Source organism: Oncorhynchus tshawytscha, linkage group LG23 (genome assembly GCF_018296145.1).
Source record: "Oncorhynchus tshawytscha isolate Ot180627B linkage group LG23, Otsh_v2.0, whole genome shotgun sequence".
NCBI lineage: Eukaryota > Metazoa > Chordata > Actinopteri > Salmoniformes > Salmonidae > Oncorhynchus > Oncorhynchus tshawytscha.
The window spans coordinates 19375459-19396425 of NC_056451.1; the positions used below are offsets into that span (position 1 = coordinate 19375459).

Genomic DNA, 20967 nt, shown 5'->3' on the forward strand with positions numbered 1-20967 from the left:
CCTCAGCCCCCTCTTCTCAGAGAGAGATAAAGGTAGGAGAAAAATAACTCCTCACACATTGACAACCAAAGCTAGTAGGTGTAATTGTCATGGGTAACTTGGTGCTTGAGGGAAGAATCAGGCGCAGAGAGCATATAGGAAGACGTGCACTTTTAATATCGCACAGAAAAATAATGCCCAACAAACCAGGGCGCGGAAAATGTGGACCAACCCAACACAACAGGGTACCAGGTCCAGAGCACGAACACCAAAAACATACACACGTAACATATGAGTAATCCCGCACGAAACAAGGGCGGGTAAACGTACTATAAAAAAGGAAGCCAATCAAGCACAAAAATAGACAGGTGCAACTAATAAGACAAAACAAACAGACAACGAAAAAGGGATCGGTGGCAGCTAGTAGGCCGGTGACGACGACCGCCGAGCCCCGCCCGAACAGGCAGGGGAGCTAACTTCGGTGGAAATCGTGACTGTAAGTGTGCTTAAAAAAATATCTGTTGTATCTAGAGGTCGACCGATTATGACTTTTCAACGACGGTACCGATTATTGGAGGACCAAAAAAAGCAGATAACAATTAATCGGCCAATTTCTTTTTTTTCTCTTTTTTTTATATATATATTTTTTATATTTTATATTTTTTTAATTTTATTTATTTTTATTATTATTATTTATTTTTTATTTGATTTTTTATTTGTAATAATGACAATTACAACAATACTGAATGAAAACGTTTATTTGAACTTAATACAATACATCAATAAAATCAATTTAGCCTCAAATAAATAATGAAACATGTTCAATTTGGTTTAAATAATGCAAAAACAAAGTGTTGGAGAAGAAAGTAAAAGTGCAATATATGCCATGTAAAAAAAGCTAACGTTAAAGGTCCTTGCTCAGAACATGAGAACATATGAAAGCTGGTGGTTCCTTTTAACATGAGTCTTCAATATTCCCAGGTACGAAGTTTAGGTTGTAGTTATTATAGGACTTATAGGACTATTTCTCTCTATACCATTTGTATTTCATATACCTTTGACTATTGGATGTTCTTATAGGCACTTTAGTATTGCAGTGTAACAGTATAGCTTCCGTCCCTCTCCTCGCCCCTACCTGGGCTCGAACCAGGAACACATCGACAACAGCCACCCTTGAAGCATCGTTACCCATCGCTGCACAAAACCCACTGCCTTTGCAGAACAAGGGGAACAACTACTTCAAGGTCTCAGAGCGAGTGACATCACCGATTGAAACGCTATTAGCGCGCACCCCGCTAACTAGCTAGCCATCTCACATCAGTTACACCAGCCTAATCTCTGGAGTTGATAGGCTTGAAGTCATAAACAGCTCAATGCTTGAAGCACAAGAGCTACTGGCAAACGCACGAAAGTGCTGTTTTAATGAATGCTTATGAGCCTGCTGCTGCCTACCACCGCTCAGTCAGACTGCTCTATCAAATATCAAATCATAGACTTAATTATAACATAATAACACACAGAAATACAAGCCTTAGGTCATTAATATGGTCAAATCCGGAAACTATCATTTCAAAAACAAAACGTTTACTCTTTCAGTGAAATACGGAACCTTTCCTAAGTATTCCTGTTACATTGCACAACTTTCAATGTTGTGTCATAATTACGTAAAATTCTGGCAAATTACTTCACAACGAGCCAGGCGGCCCAAACTGTTGCATATACCCTGACTCTGCGTGTAATGAACGCAAGAGAAGTGTTAGAGTTGCGTAAATTCGAATCTGGTATCAGGATAAATATAACAATGAGTCACCGATTATATACTATGTCTTTTTTATTAGCTAAGCAATAAATGGCAAATGCAACTTTCATATATACAGGCTCACTGTAATACCACGCAGGGCAGAACAGGGAACTGACAGGATGTACGTAAACAGTTGTTCTTATACTGTGATAGACATTGTTCCAACCCGTCTGTTGGTCTATCACAGTAGAGGCTGAGCATGGTTTAGACTTGCCCAGCCTATCGCAGGCGCTCAGGCGGGTCCCTGCCTCTTGGCGCTTCTTGGAGTCCTCCCTCCATCGATGTATAGATTCTTACTGTTCTGGTATCGCAGCCTAGTTATAACAGTTGCTCAGTTCCTGCTATTGTGTTGTTCAGTATTTTTCCATCTCAGTTAAACCTCGTGATGACCACCCCTCCCTATGACTGATTAACCACAACTTTGTAAGATACAGCAAGTCACACCATGTGCTCAATATTGTTACATACAAACACAAGGACAAAGCATCTGCTGGGCTGTTATCTACAGTTTTGCAACATGCAGGTCACACCATGTTACTCAGTTCTTGTCACACACACAAACAGGCAAGTAGATGTAGCAAGCAGTTGTTTAATATCATGATGATGCTCAAGTGCACGAATGCAGATACTTCACACAGCCAACATCAGATAATATTTAATCATATATATGGTAATGGCTATAATGTAAAACTGTCACGCCTTGGTCTTAGTATTTTGTGTTTTCTTTAATTATTTGTTCAGGCCAGGGTGTGACATGGGTTTATTGTGTTGTCGTATTGGGGTTTTTGTAGGCATTGGGATTGTGGCTGATTAGGGGTGTGTCTAGCATAGGCTTGGCTGCCTGAGGCGGTTCTCAATCAGAGTCAGGTGATTCTCGTTGTCTCTGATTGGGAACCATATTTAGGTAGCCTGGGTTTTACTGTGTATTTTGTGGGTGATTGTTCCTGTCTCTGTGTAGTGTTCACCAGATAGGCTGTAATTAGGTTTTCACGTTTCGTTTGTTGTTTTTGTATTTATTTAGTTATTTCATGTATCGCTATTTTTTCATTAAAGAACATGAGTAACCACCACGCTGCATTTTGGTCCGACTCTCCTTCAACAGACGAACGCCGTTACAAAAACACAGAATCCCACAGAAGTGACACAATTTCTCAAGTTGAATATTGCCTGCTAACCTGGATTTCTTTTAACTAAATATGCACATTTAAAAATATATACTTCTGTGTATTGATATTAAGAAAAGCATTGATGTTTATGGTTATGTACATTTGTTCAACGATTGGGCTTTTTTCGCAAATGCGCTTTTGTTAAATCATCCCCCATTTGGCGAGGTTGGCTGTCTTTGTTAGAAAGAAATAGTCTTCACACAGTTTGCAACGAGCCAGGTGGCCCAAACTGCTGCATATACCCTGACTCGGTTGCACAGAACGCAAGAAAAGTGACACAATTTCCCTAGTTAAAATAAATTGATGTTAGCAGGCAATATTAACAAAATATGCAGGTTTAAAAATATATACTTGTGTATTGATTTTAAGAAAGGTGTTGATGTTTATGGTTGGGTACACATTGGTGCAACGACAGTGCTTTTTTCGCGAATTCACTTGTTAAATCACCCGTTTGGCGAAGTAGGCTATGATTCAATGATAAATTAACAGGCAATGCAGGACAAGCTAGATAAACTAGTAATACCATCAATCATGTGTAGTTAACTAGTGATTATGTTAAGATTGATTGTTTTTGTAAGATAAGTTTAATGCTAGCTAGCACCTTACCTTGGCTCCTTGCTGCACTCGCGTAACAGGTAGTCTGCCTGCCACGCAGTCTCCTCGTGGAGTGCAATGTAATCGACCATGATCGGTGTCCAAAAATGCAGATTACCGATTTCTTTGAAAACCTGAAATCGGCCCTAATTAATCGGCCATTCCGATTAATCGGTTGACCTCTAGTTGTATCAGAGTTAGAACTATATCTAAGTAGTATAGCACATAACAGTACTACAGTACAATTCATAACACTAACATTTACCACGTTGCTGTGTGGTTGTACTTCTGATCCATACTAATGTTGCTGTGTGGTTGGACTCCTGATCAGACTAATGTTGCTGTGTGGTTGGACTCCTGATCAGACTAATGTTGCTGTGTGGTTGAACTCCTGATCGAGGACTAAAGTTGCTGTGTGGTTGTACTCCTGATACAGACTGATGTTGCTGTGTGGTTGTAGTCCTGATCCAGACTAATGTTGCTGTGTGGTTGTACTCCTAATCCTGACTAATGTTGATGTGTGGTTGTACTCCTGATTCATACTAATGTTGCTATGTGGTTGTACTTCTACCAGGTCCAGCCTGTGGTGGTCTGATGGTGGGTGTCAGTCCTTCGCCGCCTTAATGTTGGCTAAATGTTGATGTGTGGTTGTTCTTTAAGTCCAGACTGTGTTGGTCTGAGTGTGAGCAGCGAGCTGGTGGCAGTGGTTCAGTCCTTCGCTGCCTTCTTCCAGCAGCAACATCAGATGAAGATGAGAGGTCACCAGGATACCAGTCACACTGTCTCCTGGGAAACCAAAGGTCAACAGGAAGCCAGCCAGACTCAGGAGACTGAGTGTCCATCAGAGAGGAAAGTAAGTCAACATACTGGAGTAGTTTTTCAGTCTGTGATGCAACAAGTTCGTTCATCAGTGTGCTGCAATTTCTTTTCAGATAAGTATGACGTTTTTCTCCATTCACCTGGTCATATGATAGGGGTGTGACTTTTACTTTGTTGACTTGTCCAACCCAGCTGACTGCTCCTTGCTCTATCATAAGTCTGATTGACTGATTTTAGTTTGGATCTTATGTCGTCTCAGGGATGCAAATTAGTCACCTTTTGGCGAAATTTGCCCTGTTGTCCAAAATAAGTGACCTACATGATTAGTGTAGATCCGATGAACGATAACGAAGAGGTAAACTTTAGGTGAGAAGCCTGACCACGGAGACGGGGGTGAGAAAGTGATGAAGCGTACTTCATGAGCTGTAACCGGAAAACGACTGATATTTTGAAAGTTTGAGGTGAGGGAGAAAGTGTGGTGGAACAAGTATTAGCATTGTTAAGTATCTTGTTAGCTGGATCGAATTCTCCGTTAGCTAGAGAGAAAAATGTTGAGCAACATTACCCAACTTATCTGATCAAATAATTGAGTTTATGGTGTTATAACGCTTTAGTTTGCTTACTGGACCCTGGCAATCTGTGTGAAATGTTAACTAGCTAACGAACTAACTACTATCTGTTAACTAATGTTTTCCCTCTACAGTATGTGGTACATTTTTAGAATGAGAGAATTAGTTGAAAATGAGGCGTTGCTTGTTAAACAAATGGATTCAGGGATCGAGTGTAGCTGGAGCTGGGCCTGGCTTAAACTGGATGCCTCTATAGAGGTGAAAGAAACACAACACACTTTCCCTCTTTCTCACTTTTACTGGCACATTGTAGAACAGATGTCCACAGGCAGAACGTGTACAATGTAATAATGTGCAGTGTAGCCCAAAGATATTGTTTTTAATTGTGTTTAACTTGACAGTAACGCGTGTGTGTGTGTGTGTGTGTGTGAGGGGGATTATTTTTTGCACACATGTAGCCTTGTGCACTTGATCGATGTCTGTAGTGGCCACTATAATAGAGCAAAAATAGAATGGCTGTTTGTTTCATTCTATTTCTACATTAAGATGTTTTTTTCCCAAGTGCAATATTGATGTGTGTGGTCACAAGCATTCTATTTTTTATAAAGGCTATCAAGGTTAACTGCCAGATTAGCGTATTGTTTTTTTCTCAACTTGAGTGTCATATGCAGTAAAGTCTAGGCAACAAATAACATTGGATTGCTTTCTTTAAATGTTTTAGCTGTGAGTTAGGTTCACATTAACCACTTTTTTAAAAAGCCCTACGTCAGCACTCCTGTTGCTATGGCACTGCTCATTTTATTTAGCTGCTTTGTGTGTCTGGCTTTTGTAATACTGTTATTCAAGCTATTGAAAAAAGCAGTTGTGAAGGACCCAGCTGACACAGGAGCAAAATAAAACATTCAATTAAACAATAGCATGTTATCTAAGATATCTCTGCCATCCACTGAAGGCCAGTTAAATTAGCTCAAACTGTATTTTGTGAACTCAAAACTGTAGTAGATGCATACATCACTTGTGTGTTATTTGTGATGTGTACTTGTGAGTCTTGTCCCTTGTGTTTCAGCTGCACAGTACAGAGGAGGCCAACAGCAGGAAGAAGGGCCGGTTGGGTTGCGGTCTGGACGGGCACTTGGACCCCCTCACGGAGGACAAACTCAGACTGATAGAGAAAGAGGTGAAGGAACAGGAGACCATCGTCCAGGGATACCAGCTGGTGTGTACACATGTCTGTTTGTCTCTGTCTACTGTGATTGTTTGGCCGTCTCTCTTGGTCTTTTCTCTTCCAGTCTGTGTTTTAAGGAAACAAGACTTAATTGTACTGCATTTGTTCAGCACCAGGCTGGCGGTGACTCATTGGCTTTGAATCCATCCCAATTACCCACAGTCTCTGCGACTGCGGAGGTTATATATACAGGCCACTTTTCAGGGTAATGGAATTCCTCTGTTCACTGACTTAATTCCAGTGGGGGGTGTGGGTTTGTAGCAGGCAGCACAGTTAGCCTTTTTTCCTCCAGATTGTGAGCAGCTTAGCAACACTGTCAAAACCTTTCATAATTACAGAGCCTACAGCAGAGCTCCTAGAATCAGTGGCTACAGTACACACACCACCAAGGTGGAACTGTAGCAGTTCTTAATTAGGCATGCTGAATACATTCCCTCATCTCACAGCTTCTAGTCATATTCCTTTCAAGTTTGATTTTATGTAGGTTAAATGCGTAGAACAGGTATTTCTGATCAAACTAATTTACCCAGATGGGCCTATAGTTGAGACATTTAATGTGATTCTCTCTCTCTCCTTGCGGTGTGTGTGGGTAACAGGAGAATGAGAAGTTGTACCTGCAGATGAAGGCTCTTCTGGCTCAGAGTAAACTCAATGAAGAGGCCATGTTCACAGAGAACCAAAGGCTGCTAAACTAACTGGCCCTTACCAAGTGAGTTGACACATACATCTGCACAGACACGTACCTATCCACGTCATTGAATGTTAACACTGATGCTTATTTATGCCCACGGAGCAGATGAGCAACTCGCCGAGGACTGTGGGTAATGTAGGCTGTATGGCCCATATTCAGCGCATCACACAGCTGCTGGGCCAGATGCAGGCAGCACAGGTGAGTGTTCAGTCATGTCACACAACCACCTCTAAAAGGAAGGCCTAGATGTTGCTTTGGAGATGAAACAATCAACTCATCTTAAAAGGGAAGGACCAGTCTCACCTTCGACAGTGTGCGTGTGTGCGTGCGTGCAGAGGACTGAAGAGAGACTGGTGGAGGAGACTCACAGGCTGTGGAGGTGGAACTTCAAATGATGAGGAAAGAGAGAGACCTGGACAAAGCGCAGGTCGTCTACACCTCAGGTTAGTGTGTGAGAGACATGGAGGCTTGACTGTGGAATCAAACCTCTTGTTTCTACTCCCAAAGGACAATGTTCCCTGTTTCAAATCCAGTAACTTTTACAGATGTGTGTTTTAAACCTCTGTTAAAACATTCCATTGTTGTGGTTGACAGTCAAGTGGAACTCAGACATGCTGTCTGTATTGTCCTTGTCTCTGCCAGGGGATAAGAGCTTTGAGCTGCAGGTGGCAGAGGACCGGCATAAGGAGTGGTATGCTGAGAACCAGGAGCTGCTGGACAGAGACTCTGCCAGACTTAGGGCTGCCACCGCAGACACACACAAACTCACAGAGCAGGTAGGACCCAAATGCACAGAGCAGGTAGGACCCCAAAGCACAAAGCAGGTAGGACCCCAAAGCACAGAGCAGGTAGGACCCCAAAGCTCAGAGCAGGTAGGACCCCAAAGCACAGAGCAGGTAGGACCCCAAAGCTCAGAGCAGGTAGGTCCCAAACTCACAGAGCAGGTAGGACCCAAACGCACAGAGCAGGTAGGACCCAAACTCACAGAGCAGGTAGGACCCAAACTCACAGAGCAGGTAGGAGCCAAACACACAGAGCAGGTAGGACCCAAACGCACAGAGCAGGTAGGACCCAAACTCACAGAGCAGGTAGGACCCAAATGCACAGAGCAGGTAGGACCCCAAAGCACAGAGCAGGTAGGACCCCAAAGCACAGAGCAGGTAGGATCCCAAAGCTCAGAGCAGGTAGGTCCCAAACTCACAGAGCAGGTAGGACCCAAACGCACAGAGCAGGTAGGACCCAAACTCACAGAGCAGGTAGGACCCAAACTCACAGAGCAGGTAGGAGCCAAACACACAGACCAGGTAGGACCCAAACGCACAGAGCAGGTAGGACCCAAATGCACAGAGCAGGTAGGACCCAAACTCACAGAGCAGGTAGGACCCAAATGCACAGAGCAGGTAGGACCCCAAACGCACAGAGCAGGTAGGACCCAAACTCACAGAGCAGGTAGGACCCAAACTCACAGAGCAGGTAGGACCCAAACGCACAGAGCAGGTAGGACCCAAACTCACAGAGCAGGTAGGACCCAAACTACCAGAGCAGGTAGGACCCCAAAGCACAGAGCAGGTAGGACCCCAAAGCACAGAGCAGGTAGGACCCCAAAGCACAGAGCAGGTAGGACCCAAACTCACAGCAGGTAGTAACCCAAAGCACAGAGCAGGTAGGACCCCAAATCACAGAGCAGGTAGGACCCCAAAGCACAGAGCAGGTAGGACCCAAACGCACAGAGCAGGTAGGACCCCAAAGCACAGAGCAGGTAGGACCAAACGCACAGAGCAGGTAGGACCCAAACGCACAGAGCAGGTAGGACCCAAACGCACAGAGCAGGTAGGACCCCAAAGCACAGAGCAGGTAGGAACCCAAAGCACAGAGCAGGTAGGACCCAAACGCACAGAGCAGGTAGGACCCAAACTCACAGAGCAGGTAGGACCCCAAAGCACAGAGCAGGTAGGACCCAAACGCACAGAGCAGGTAGGTCCCAAACTCACAGAGCAGGTAGGACCCCAAAGCACAGAGCAGGTAGGACCCAAACTCACAGAGCAGGTAGGACCCAAACTCACAGATCAGGTAGGACCCAAACTCACAGAGCAGGTAGGACCCAAACGCACAGAGCAGGTAGGACCCCAAAGCACAGAGCAGGTAGGACCCCAAAGCACAGAGCAGGTAGGACCCCAAACCCACAGAGCAGGTAGGATCCCAAAGCACAGAGCAGGTAGGACCCAAACTCACAGAGCAGGTAGGACCCAAACTCACAGAGCAGGTAGGACCCCAAACTCACAGAGCAGGTATGACCCAAACTCACAGAGCAGGTAGGATTCAAACTCACAGAGCAGGTAGGACCCAAACGCACAGAGCAGGTAGGACCCAAATGCACAGAGCATGTAGGACCCCAAAGCACAGAGCAGGTAGGACCCAAACGCACAGAGCAGGTAGGACCCAAACGCACAGAGCAGGTTGGACCCAAACGCACAGAGCAGGTAGGACCCCAAACTCACAGAGCAGGTAGGACCCAAACACACAGAGCAGGTAGGACCCAAACTTACAGAGCAGGTAGGACCCAAACACACAGAGCAGGTAGGACCCAAACGCACAGAGCAGGTAGGACCAACTCAACCTTATTTGAGAATGTGTATTGTATTACTGTCATTTGCTGTAGGTCAGTATTTTGAATTAAATGTTTGTTCCTCCAATCAGGTGGAAAAGCTGAAGATGGGGGTGGGGAAGAGAGCCAATCAGAGTAAGACTAAAGAGCGAGCTGGAGACGCTAAGAGGATAAAGGACCTAGAACGACAGGTGAGTCAGTTGAGAAATATTTCCTGTGTGTGTGTGTGCGTGCATGTATCCCTGAATAGCGGCATACCTCTCCTTTCTCTCGTGACTCATGCCATATTTCTGTTCCCCCTCTCCCAGGTGAAAGAGATGGTGAAGACTATCAGACAGAGGAACCCTAACTCCCTCCCAGCGCTCAGCGCAGCCAACGCACCTGCAGTGGAGGAGGATGGAGGGGCCAAGAGCTCCCCGCCCACTCAGACCAGGACCCTATTGGAGCGGCACATCCAGAGGCTGGAGGTGGAGCTAGAGAGCCATGACGACGAGGTCAAATGCAGCCTCCGAGCCATGGAACAGCAGTACGAGCAGATTAAGGTCTGTCCATACTCTCAGCTGAGTGGCACTGTTATGTACTCATACAACTCTGTGTTACCATTCCCTGTCACTAGCCCTCAGTCCTGTACCAATTAGCACTCTACACATACTTACAGCGACTTACTCCGAACATACATGGCCTTGCTGTTAACACAACCGCTTCAAACTGCCACTTAGCTGAAGATGTTCATCCGCAACACAAAACACTGAATGTCCTCTCTCACACAAAGGAAAGATAAGAACAGGGTGATGAGTCCTCGCTGTTCCCCCAGTTCTAGTCATGTCTTTTCAGAGAGGGGTCAGAGGGCAAGTTCCAACAGCCTTGTACAACACTTGAATTGACAGTTCTGTCCGACACTCACGGTGGAGACCTTGGGGATATCAGTGATTCATCCTCTGTAAAATATTTGTCCTTTCCAAATGTGTGATGTCATTAGTCTTAATGTATCATTACACCAACACTGCACATGGGAGAATAAAATAAGCTTTTTCTCACGAGATGTGTTGAGATCAATAAATTCAATGGATTCAATGGAAATGGAAATACATCCACTAAATATAAAAGTAGACTAATTTACAGTGTGTGTGGTTGTAGCTCCAGGATGAGCAGCAGATCAGTGATCTGGAGCAGCAGTTCACCCAGAAACACCCGGTCCAGACCTGGTCACCTGGGGTCTGGCAGGCCCAGGTCTGCTCCCTGCAGCAGGAACTGGAGCTCCTGAAGGAGAACCATCAGAGTAGAGGGAGAATCCTACAAGCTGAGGTCCACTCCCTACAGGAGCAGCTCACACAACAGGCACAGGTAGACCTACCTCTCTCTTGTCTACCTGCCTTCTTGTCTACTTAGCCCACCTAAGAGGAAATAAGTCTTAATAATTAATCCTGGATAATTGTTTTAAATGTATGTAATGTTACCTGGAGCATATGTATTTTATTTGAATAAATTAAATCCGTCTACCACCGAGCCAGAGAGAGCCCCCCAACGCAGCTCGTCCCAGCACCAAGCAGAGACGGCCCTGGGGGTCCGGATAGAGAGACTTGACCAGGGGCTGTTAGCCAAGACCCACAGCATCCAGGAGCTGTCAGCCAAGACCCACAGCGTCCAGGAGCTGTCAGCCAAGACCCACAGCATCCAGGAGCTGTCAGCCAAGACCCACAGCGTCCAGGAGCTGTCAGCCAAGACCCGCAGCATCCAGGAGCTGTCAGCCAAGACACACAGCGTCCAGGAGCTGTCAGCCAAGACCCACAGCGTCCAGGAGCTGTCAGCCAAGACCCACAGCGTCCAGGATCTGTCAGCCAAGACCCACAGCGTCCAGGAGCTGTCAGCCAAGACCCACAGCGTCCAGGAGCTGAGTCGCACCGTGGAGAGACTCCAGAGGGAGAGGAAGACCATGCTGTGTGGCCCTGGCCCCAGATCAGAGGGCTGTGTTGGGCCTGGGGAGGCCAGGCGGCAGGCGGCCAGGTCCAAAGGACCCATGGTGGTGGCTACCCCAGGGGAGAGGGGAGGCACAGTGGGAGAGACCGCAACCTTCCCTCCCACTCAGGATGAGAAGGACTACCAGCCCACAGCGTTCTCTGGGAGCCACATCTCAGGGGTGCTGCAGGAGAGCGAGGGTTTAAGGCTGCGTCTGGAGCTGCAGAGGACAAGGAGAGGGTGGTACTGCAGGCTGTAGGAGAGGGTGGTACTGCAGGCTGTAGCCGCACAGGCTGAATGCTTTATTTAGTGCCACAATAACACCTTCCAGTACAAAGGACTCCAGTAGTTCAGTGGTTATAGAGGTGCCTGACTCATTGGTAGAACATTGTTCAGTTTCCTCCATACAGACATACTGAAATATTCCTACCTAGTTTATTGTTGAGCTTATAATATGAAGAAATAAAACGTTATCAACATTTTAAGCTAAATGGTCTGATCTGTTTCGTCAGCCTCATTGCTTTTTAAATTGTATGTGCAGCTGTTGTATTTATTTTGGATCTATTGTCCCAGAGTCTGTTTTGAGGACATTTTTTTCGTCCCAGGAACGATGAGACGCCCTTATTTTCGAGACCTGAAGGGAATTATTTTATAAATACATAAAAATAATTTAGTTGTGATTGTAATGTTGCAATATTTTATAGACTACCAAGAGTGGCCAACTGTCCTCCAAATCACTTACACATGGTTAGCAGATGCCATTGGTCACATACACATGGTTAGCAGATGCCATTGGTCACATACACATGGTTAGCAGATGCCATTGGTCACATACACATGGTTAGCAGATGCCATTGGTCACATACACATGGTTAGCAGATGCCATTGGTCACATACACATGGTTAGCAGATGCCATTGGTCACATACACATGGTTAGCAGATGCCATTGGTGGTATAGCAACAAAAATAAAAAAATATTTAACTAGGCAAGTCAGAACAAATTCTTATTTTCAATGACGGCCTAGGAACAGTGGGTGAACTGGTCTAGGAACAGTGGGTGAACTGGTCTAGGAACAGTGGGTTAACTGGTCTAGGAACAGTGGGTTAATTGGTCTAGGAACAGTGGGTTAATTGGTCTAGGAACAGTGGGTTAACTGGTCTAGGAACAGTGGGTTAACTGGTCTAGGAACAGTGGGTTAACTGGTCTAGGAACAGTGGGTTAACTGGCCTAGGAACAGTGGGTGAACTGGTCTAGGAACAGTGGGTTAACTGGTCTAGGAACAGTGGGTTAACTGGTCTAGGAACAGTGGGTTAACTGGTCTAGGAACAGTGGGTGAACTGGTCTAGGAACAGTGGGTGAACTGGTCTAGGAAAAGTGGGTGAACTGCCTTGTTCCGGGGCAGAACGACAGATTTTTACTTTGCCAGCTCGGGGATTCAATCTTTCAACCTTTCGGTTACTAGTCCAACACTCTAACCCCCAGGCTACCTGCTGAAATGCTTGTGCTTTTAGTTCCGACAGTGTAGAAATATCAACATGTAATCTAACAATTCCACAACAACTACCTAATACACACAAATGTAAGTAAAAGGATGGAATAAGAATATATACATATAAATATATGGATGAGCAATGACCGAGTGGCATAGGCAAGATGCAATAGATGGTATAAAATACAGTATATACATATGAGTAATGCAAGATAGGTAAACAACATTATTAAAGTGACTAGTGTTCCATTTATTAAAGTGGCCAATGATTTCAAGTCTGTAGGTAGGCCTCTCCTGTTAGTGACGGCTGTTTAACAGTCTGATGGCCTTGAAATAGAAGCTGCTTTTCAGTCTCTCGGTCCCAGCTTTGATGCACCTGTACTGACCTCGCCTTCTGGATGGTAGCGGGGTGAACAGGCAGTGGCTCGGGTGGTTGTGGTCCTTGATGATCTTTTTGGCCTCCCTGTGACATCGGTTACTGTAGGTGTCCTGCCCCCAGTGATGCGTCCAGGAGAGCCTTAAAGGGGCAGTGTTGTATTTTGAGACGGGCATGAACATGCAAAGAAGACAGTTTTATCAATAGGAGTGTTTTATCAATAGGAGTGTTGTATCAATAGGAGTGTTGTATCAATAGGAGTGTTGTATCAATAGGAGTGTTTTATCAATAGGAGTGTTGTATCAATAGGAGTGTTTTATCAATAGGAGTGTTGTATCAATAGGAGTGTTTTATCAATAGGAGTGTTTTATCAATAGGAGTGTTTTATCAATAGGAGTGTTTAATCAATAGGAGTGTTTAATCAATAGGAGTGTTTTATCAATAGGAGTGTTTAATCAATAGGAGTGTTTAATCAATAGGAGTGTTTTATCAATAGGAGTGTTTTATCAATAGGAGTGGGGGAAAATCAAATCAAATCAAATTTTATTTGTCACATACACATGGTTAGCAGATGTTAATGCGAGTGTAGCGAAATGCTTGTGCTTCTAGTTCCGACAATGCAGTAATAACCAACAAGTAATCTAACTAACAATTCCAAAACTACTGTCTTATACACAGTGTAAGGGGATAAAGAATATGTACATAAGGATATATGAATGAGTGATGGTACAGAGCAGCATAGGCAAGATACAGTAGATGGTATCGAGTACAGTATATACATATGAGATGAGTATGTAAACAAAGTGGCATAGTTAAAGTGGCTAGTGATACATGTATTACATAAGGATGCAGTCGATGATATAGAGTACAGTATATACGTATGCATATGAGATGAATAATGTAGGGTAAGTAACATTATATAGGGTAGCATTGTTTAAAGTGGCTAGTGATATATTTACATCATTTCCCATCAATTCCCATTATTAAAGTGGCTGGAGTTGAGTCAGTGTCAGTGTCAGTGTGTTGGCAGCAGCCACTCAATGTTAGTGGTGGCTGTTTAACAGTCTGATGGCCTTGAGATAGAAGCTGTTTTTCAGTCTCTCGGTCCCAGCTTTGATGCACCTGTACTGACCTCGCCTTCTGGATGATAGCGGGGTGAACAGGCAGTGGCTCGGGTGGTTGATGTCCTTGATGATCTTTATGGCCTTCCTGTAACATCGGGTGGTGTAGGTGTCCTGGAGGGCAGGTAGTTTGCTCCCGGTGATGCGTTGTGCAGACCTCACTACCCTCTGGAGAGCCTTACGGTTGTGGGCGGAGCAGTTGCCGTACCAGGCGGTGATACAGCCCGCCAGGATGCTCTCGATTGTGCATCAGTAGAAGTTTGTGAGTGCTTTTGGTGACAAGCCGAATTTCTTCAGCCTCCTGAGGTTGAAGAGGCGCTGCTGTGCCTTCTTCACGATGCTGTCTGTGTGAGTGGACCAATTCAGTTTGTCTGTGATGTGTATGCCGAGGAACTTAAAACTTGCTACCCTCTCCACTACTGTTCCATCGATGTGGATAGGGGGGTGTTCCCTCTGCTGTTTCCTGAAGTCCACAATCATCTCCTTAGTTTTGTTGACGTTGAGTGTGAGGTTATTTTCCTGACACCACACTCCGAGGGCCCTCACCTCCTCCCTGTAGGCCGTCTCGTCGTTGTTGGTAATCAAGCCTACCACTGTTGTGTCGTCCGCAAACTTGATGATTGAGTTGGAGGTGTGCGTGGCCACGCAGTCGTGGGTGAACAGGGAGTACAGGAGAGGGCTCAGAACGCACCCTTGTGGGGCCCCAGTGTTGAGGATCAGCGGGGAGGAGATGTTGTTGCCTACCCTCACCACCTGGGGGCGGCCCGTCAGGAAGTTCAGTACCCAGTTGCACAGGGCGGGGTCGAGACCCAGGGTCTCGAGCTTGATGACGAGCTTGGAGGGTACTATGGTGTTGAATGCCGAGCTGTAGTCGATGAACAGCATTCTCACATAGGTATTCCTCTTGTCCAGATGGGTTAGGGCAGTGTGCAGTGTGGTTGAGATTGCATCGTCTGTGGACCTATTTGGACGGTAAGCAAATTGGAGTGGGTCTAGGGTGTCAGGTAGGGTGGAGGTGATATGGTCCTTGACTAGTCTCTCAAAGCACTTCATGATGACGGAAGTGAGTGCTACGGGGCGGTAGTCGTTTAGCTCAGTTACCTTAGCTTTCTTGGGAACAGGAACAATGGTGGCCCTCTTGAAGCATGTGAGAACAGCAGACTGGTATAGGGATTGATTGAATATGTCCGTAAACACACCGGCCAGCTGGTCTGCGCATGCTCTGAGGGCGCGGCTGGGGATGCCGTCTGGGCCTGCAGCCTTGCGAGGGTTAACACGTTTAAATGTCTTACACACCTCGGCTGCAGTGAAGGAGAGACCGCATGTTTTCGTTGCAGGCCGTGTCAGTGGCACTGTATTGTCCTCAAAGCGGGCAAAAAAGTTATTTAGTCTGCCTGGGAGCAAGACATCCTGGTCCGTGACTGGGCTGGATTTCTTCCTGTAGTCCGTGATTGACTGTAGACCCTGCCACATGCCTCTTGTGTCTGAGCCGTTGAATTGAGATTCTACTTTGTCTCTGTACTGACGCTTAGCTTGTTTGATAGCCTTGCGGAGGGAATAGCTGCACTGTTTGTATTCGGTCATGTTACCAGACACCTTGCCCTGATTAAAAGCAGTGGTTTGCGCTTTCAGTTTCACGCGAATGCTGCCATCAATCCACGGTTTCTGGTTAGGGAATGTTTTAATCGTTGCTATGGGAACGACATCTTCAACGCACGTTCTAATGAACTCGCACACCGAATCAGTGTATTCGTCAATGTTGTTATCTGACGCAATACGAAACATATCCCAGTCCACGTGATGGAAGCAGTCTTGGAGTGTGGAGTCAGCTTGGTCGGACCAGCGTTGGACAGACCTCAGCGTGGGAGCCTCTTGTTTTAGTTTCTGTCTGTAGGCAGGGATCAACAAAATGGAGTCGTGGTCAGCTTTTCCGAAAGGGGGGCGGGGCAGGGCCTTATATGCGTCGCGGAAGTTAGAGTAACAATGATCCAAGGGCTTTCCACCCCTGGTTGCGCAATCGATATGCTGATAAAATTTAGGGAGTCTTGTTTTCAGATTAGCCTTGTTAAAATCCCCAGCTACAATGAATGCAGCCTCCGGATAAATGGTTTCCAGTTTGCAAAGAGTTGAATAAAGTTCGTTCAGAGCCATCGATGTGTCTGCTTGGGGGGGGATATATACAGCTGTGATTATAATCGAAGAGAATTCTCTTGGTAGATAATGCGGTCTACATTTGATTGTGAGGAATTCTAAATCAGGTGAACAGAAGAATTTGAGTTCCTGTATGTTTCTTTCATCACACCATGTCTCGTTGGCCATAAGCCATACGCCCCCGCCCCTCTTCTTACCAGAAAGAGGTTTGTTTCTGTCGGCGCGATGCGTGGAGAAACCCGCTGGCTGCACCGCCTCGGATAGCGTCTCTCCAGTGAGCCATGTTTCCGTGAAGCAAAGAACGTTACAGTCTCTGATGTCCCTCTGGAATGCTACCCTTGCTCGGATTTCATCAACCTTGTTGTCAAGAGACTGGACATTGGCAAGAAGAATGCTAGGGAGTGGTGCACGGTGTGCCCGTCTCCGGAGTCTGACCAGAAGACCGCCTCGTTTCCCTCTTTTTCGGAGTCGTTTTTTTGGGTCGCTGCATGGGATCCACTCCGTTGTCCTGTTTGTAAGGCAGAACACAGGATCCGCGTCGCGAAAAACATATTCTTGGTCGTACTGATGGTGAGTTGACGCTGATCTTATATTCAGTAGTTCTTCTCGACTGTATGTAATGAAACCTAAGATGACCTGGGGTACTAATGTAAGAAATAATACGTAAAAAAACAAAAAACTGCATAGTTTCCTAGGAACGCGAAGCGAGGCGGCCATCTCTGTCGGCGCTCTGTCGGCGCCGGAAGGTGCTCATGTGTTGATAAGCACACCAAAGACGGCATTAACGATAAACAATCTAATGAAGAAGGCACTTCTAAAAGGGTCCTACTAATCACCCCAAAACAACCCAAATGTGCCTAAAACATCTCTGGTCAAAAGCAGTGCACATTAAAGGGAATAGGTTGCCATTCAGAACACAGACAGCGTCCCTGGTCATCTGGTGTTGGCAGCACCTTGTACCAACATCTGTACGCATCAACAGACAGGACACACTGATCTACATACTAATCACAGGTAATCTCATTGAAGGAGGATAATTGTTTCCGTGGGTCGCAAAATTAGCATTACACAAGCTGAATTAAAAGGCTTTGAAAATAAAAAGCTTGGTATCTGCTCAGTGCTCTGTTGACCTTTTAGAGATGCTTGTTTTCGTGAGAAATCTTCTGAGAAGAACAGGATTTTCAAAAGAATATGAAAAGCCTATACTAAAATATGAAAATACTACATGTCATGTCTCAATCTATATCCATCTTACCTCCTATGTTCTTTTTATGTCCTGTGGATTTGAGAAAAAGATGACGAGTTCAACGGGAAAGTGAGTGTGTTACTGTTTGTAGTGAATCCAGTTGTATCGGGCTGTATTGTGTTAAATGAGGAAGGGCAGCAGAGGTTTAGTAGCAGCTTGGCCTGGCTGTTTCATGACATCATCATATGAAATCTAATCAGCGTCACTAAAATACACAGTCGACCAAGCCATTATCGACACCGAAACGTGAACCTGAGCTGATCATTTGGGTGGTTTTGTGTAGTTTTGGCTGCCAGTTTGTGGTGATTTTGTGCTCTTTTGGCTGCCAGTGTGTGGTGGTTTTGTGTTCTTTTGTGTTGTTTTGGGTACCTGTTTGAGGTAATTAGTAGCACCCTTCTGAAACCCTGTTTTACACCATATCCTGATTAATTTGTAAGAACTTTTCTTTCATTTTGATCTCTGCGTAAATGAAAAATGTGGCACTGACTCGGACATGGATTGATGTTTCAGCATTGTCTCAATGAAGACTTCAGCGTTTGGCTAGCCACGTGTGACATGCACACACACTTACAAGCCTGCTAGAGTTGGTGGCAGGTGGACAAGCAATATCCACCGTCACGGACGAAGCCTGAACTGGAATGTGAAGCTAGCTGAAGCTGGCTAGCTTTAGAAAATCCTGAGTAAATCTAGCTAACATAGTAGTTACCCCTCTGGCGCGCTGGGTTAGAAGATGCTAGATGATTCATGGTGGTGTATCTACCTGTCCTGCAGGGTACAGCAGCATTCAGCAGAGCAGGTGTCCTCTCTCAGGGCTAACCATCAGAGGGAGCTGGAGAACCTGCTTACCGGCCACGCCCTCGCCCACTCCTCCTCTAAAGTGGCCGAACTGACCAATCAGGTGACCACGCAGGAGGTAAAGGCTCACAATGGACAAATCACATGTGAACTGAAAGTTATTGGTGGTGGTGTTCCAGGTATAACGTATTAACAGGATAAACAGGTTTGTGTGTTTTAATAAACCTTCAGATCATGGTGCAGCATTTGCGTGACCATGTGAAGGAACTGCAGGGGACCAAGGATGCTCTGGCTGTGTCCAAGCTGAGGGAGGACACCCTACAGAACCAGGTACTTGTGATTCCGATAACATTTATTGTCCCGTCACACATTCACAACTTCATCAACACACTAGTACTTGAAGTGTCATTGCAAGGAAACATTTGTAGTTATTATGGATCCCCATTAGATTCTGCCAAAGCAGCAGCTACTCTTCCTGGTGTTCAGCAAAATTAAGGCATTTAATACAATTTTCAAACATTACAATATATTCACAGATTTCACAACACACTGTGTGCCCTCAGGCCCCTACTCCACCACTACCACTTATCTACAGTACTAAATCCATGTGTATGTTATCGTGTGTGTATGCATGTCTGCCAATGTTTGTGTTGCTTTACAGTCCCCGCTGTTCCATAAGGTGTTTTTATTTATGTTTTTTAAATCTAATTTTACTGCTTGCGTCAGTTACTTGATGTGGAATAGAGTTCCATGCAGTCATGGCTCTATGTAGTACTGTGTGCCTCCCATTGTCTGTTCTGGACTTGGACTGTGAAGAGACCTCTTGTGGCATGTCTTGTGGGGTATGCATGGGTGTCTGAACTGTGTGCCAGTAGTTTAGACAGACAGCTCAGTGCATTCAACATGTCAATACCTCTCATAAATACAAGTAGTGATGAAGTCAATCTCTCCTCCACTTTGAGTCAGGAGAGATTGACATGCATATTATTAATACCAGCTCTTTCTGTACATCCAAGGTCCAGCCATGCTGCCCTGTTCTGAGCCAATTGCAATTTTCCTAAGTCCTTTTTGGTGGCACCTGACCACACGACTGAACAGTAGTTAAGCTGCGGCAAAACTAGGGCCTGTAGGACCTGCCTTGTTGATAGTGTTGTTAAGAAGGCAAAGCATCGCTTTATTATCCAGACCGGACTGTATTTCCTGGGGAAAGCTCAACATTAATGCTTGCTTCATCTCTTTAACGCTCTGTTTAGCTGACAAGACTGTTGGAGGAGCTGAAGCAGGCCAAGGAGTGCCAGAGCTCAGACACTTCACTAGCCTGGAGAGAAAGATCCACATCATGGAGCTACGACACACTCAGAGGGAGAAAGAGCTCCAGCAGGTGAACATACACACACAGAGAGGAAGAAAGAGCTGCTGCAGGTAAATACACACACACACACACACACTGAATAACACATATGCCCATGTGCCATCCTGCAGGTGATAGGTCAGACTCGGCTGGTGGTGGAGGCTGAGCAGCAGTCTGAGGTGGAGCGTTGGAGGAGGCTGGCTCAAGGGAAGACCCGGGAGCTGGAGGTCTTCCATCTGGAACTGGACTCTATCCTGGACGTCTTGAGAGAATTTCAGAGACAGGGAGTGGTCATCCCTGCTCCGGGCCAGGCTTCTGCTGTACCCTTCAGCTGGAGGACCTGAAACATGGGACATAGGCTCTTTCTAATTACTTACAAATCTGTCCTCACCTTGACCAGGCAAAAGCCAGCCTAATGATGAGCTTCCACTATTTCAGTTAAGTGTTTTTTATTCAATGCAGGGGAGAAGACGAGGAGAGGGCAAATTTGAAAGCAATTCACACAACCTTTAGGAGAACCAATCATTGTGCTGAACAATGAGGTCATTTATTTTTGTAGATTTGTATTTTTATACTTGATCATTGGAATTTATTTTAAGTTATTTAATGCTTGTTAGAAAAATAAAGGACCTTTTGTATATTTTTTTTCCTGTGTGTGTTTTGAATTTGTAACGTGTGTTCAGTAAAGCACACAGATGAAACAACCCAGCCCAGGTGTCTCCGGTGAACCCAGCCCAGGTGTCTCCGGTGAACCCAGCCCAGGTGTCTCCGGTGAACCCAGCCCAGGTGTCTCCGGTGAACCCAGCCCAGGTGTCTCCGGTGAACCCAGCCCAGGTGTCTCCGGTGAACCCAGCCCAGGTGTCTCCGGTGAACCCAGCCCAGGTGTCTCCGGTGAACCCAGCCCAGGTGTCTCCGGTGAACCCAGCCCAGGTGTCTCCGGTGAACCCAGCCCAGGTGTCTCCGGTGAACCCAGCCCAGGTGTCCCCGGTGAACCCAGCCCAGGTGTCTCCGGTGAACCCAGCCCAGGTGTC

General features: G+C 45.8%; 1 pseudogene; it reads left to right on the plus strand.

Moving 5' to 3' along the window:
* The first annotated feature begins 3667 nt into the window (after nt 1–3667).
* Nucleotides 3668–20909, plus strand: LOC112222522 (annotated as a pseudogene).
* The last annotated feature ends 58 nt before the right edge of the window (nt 20910–20967 follow it).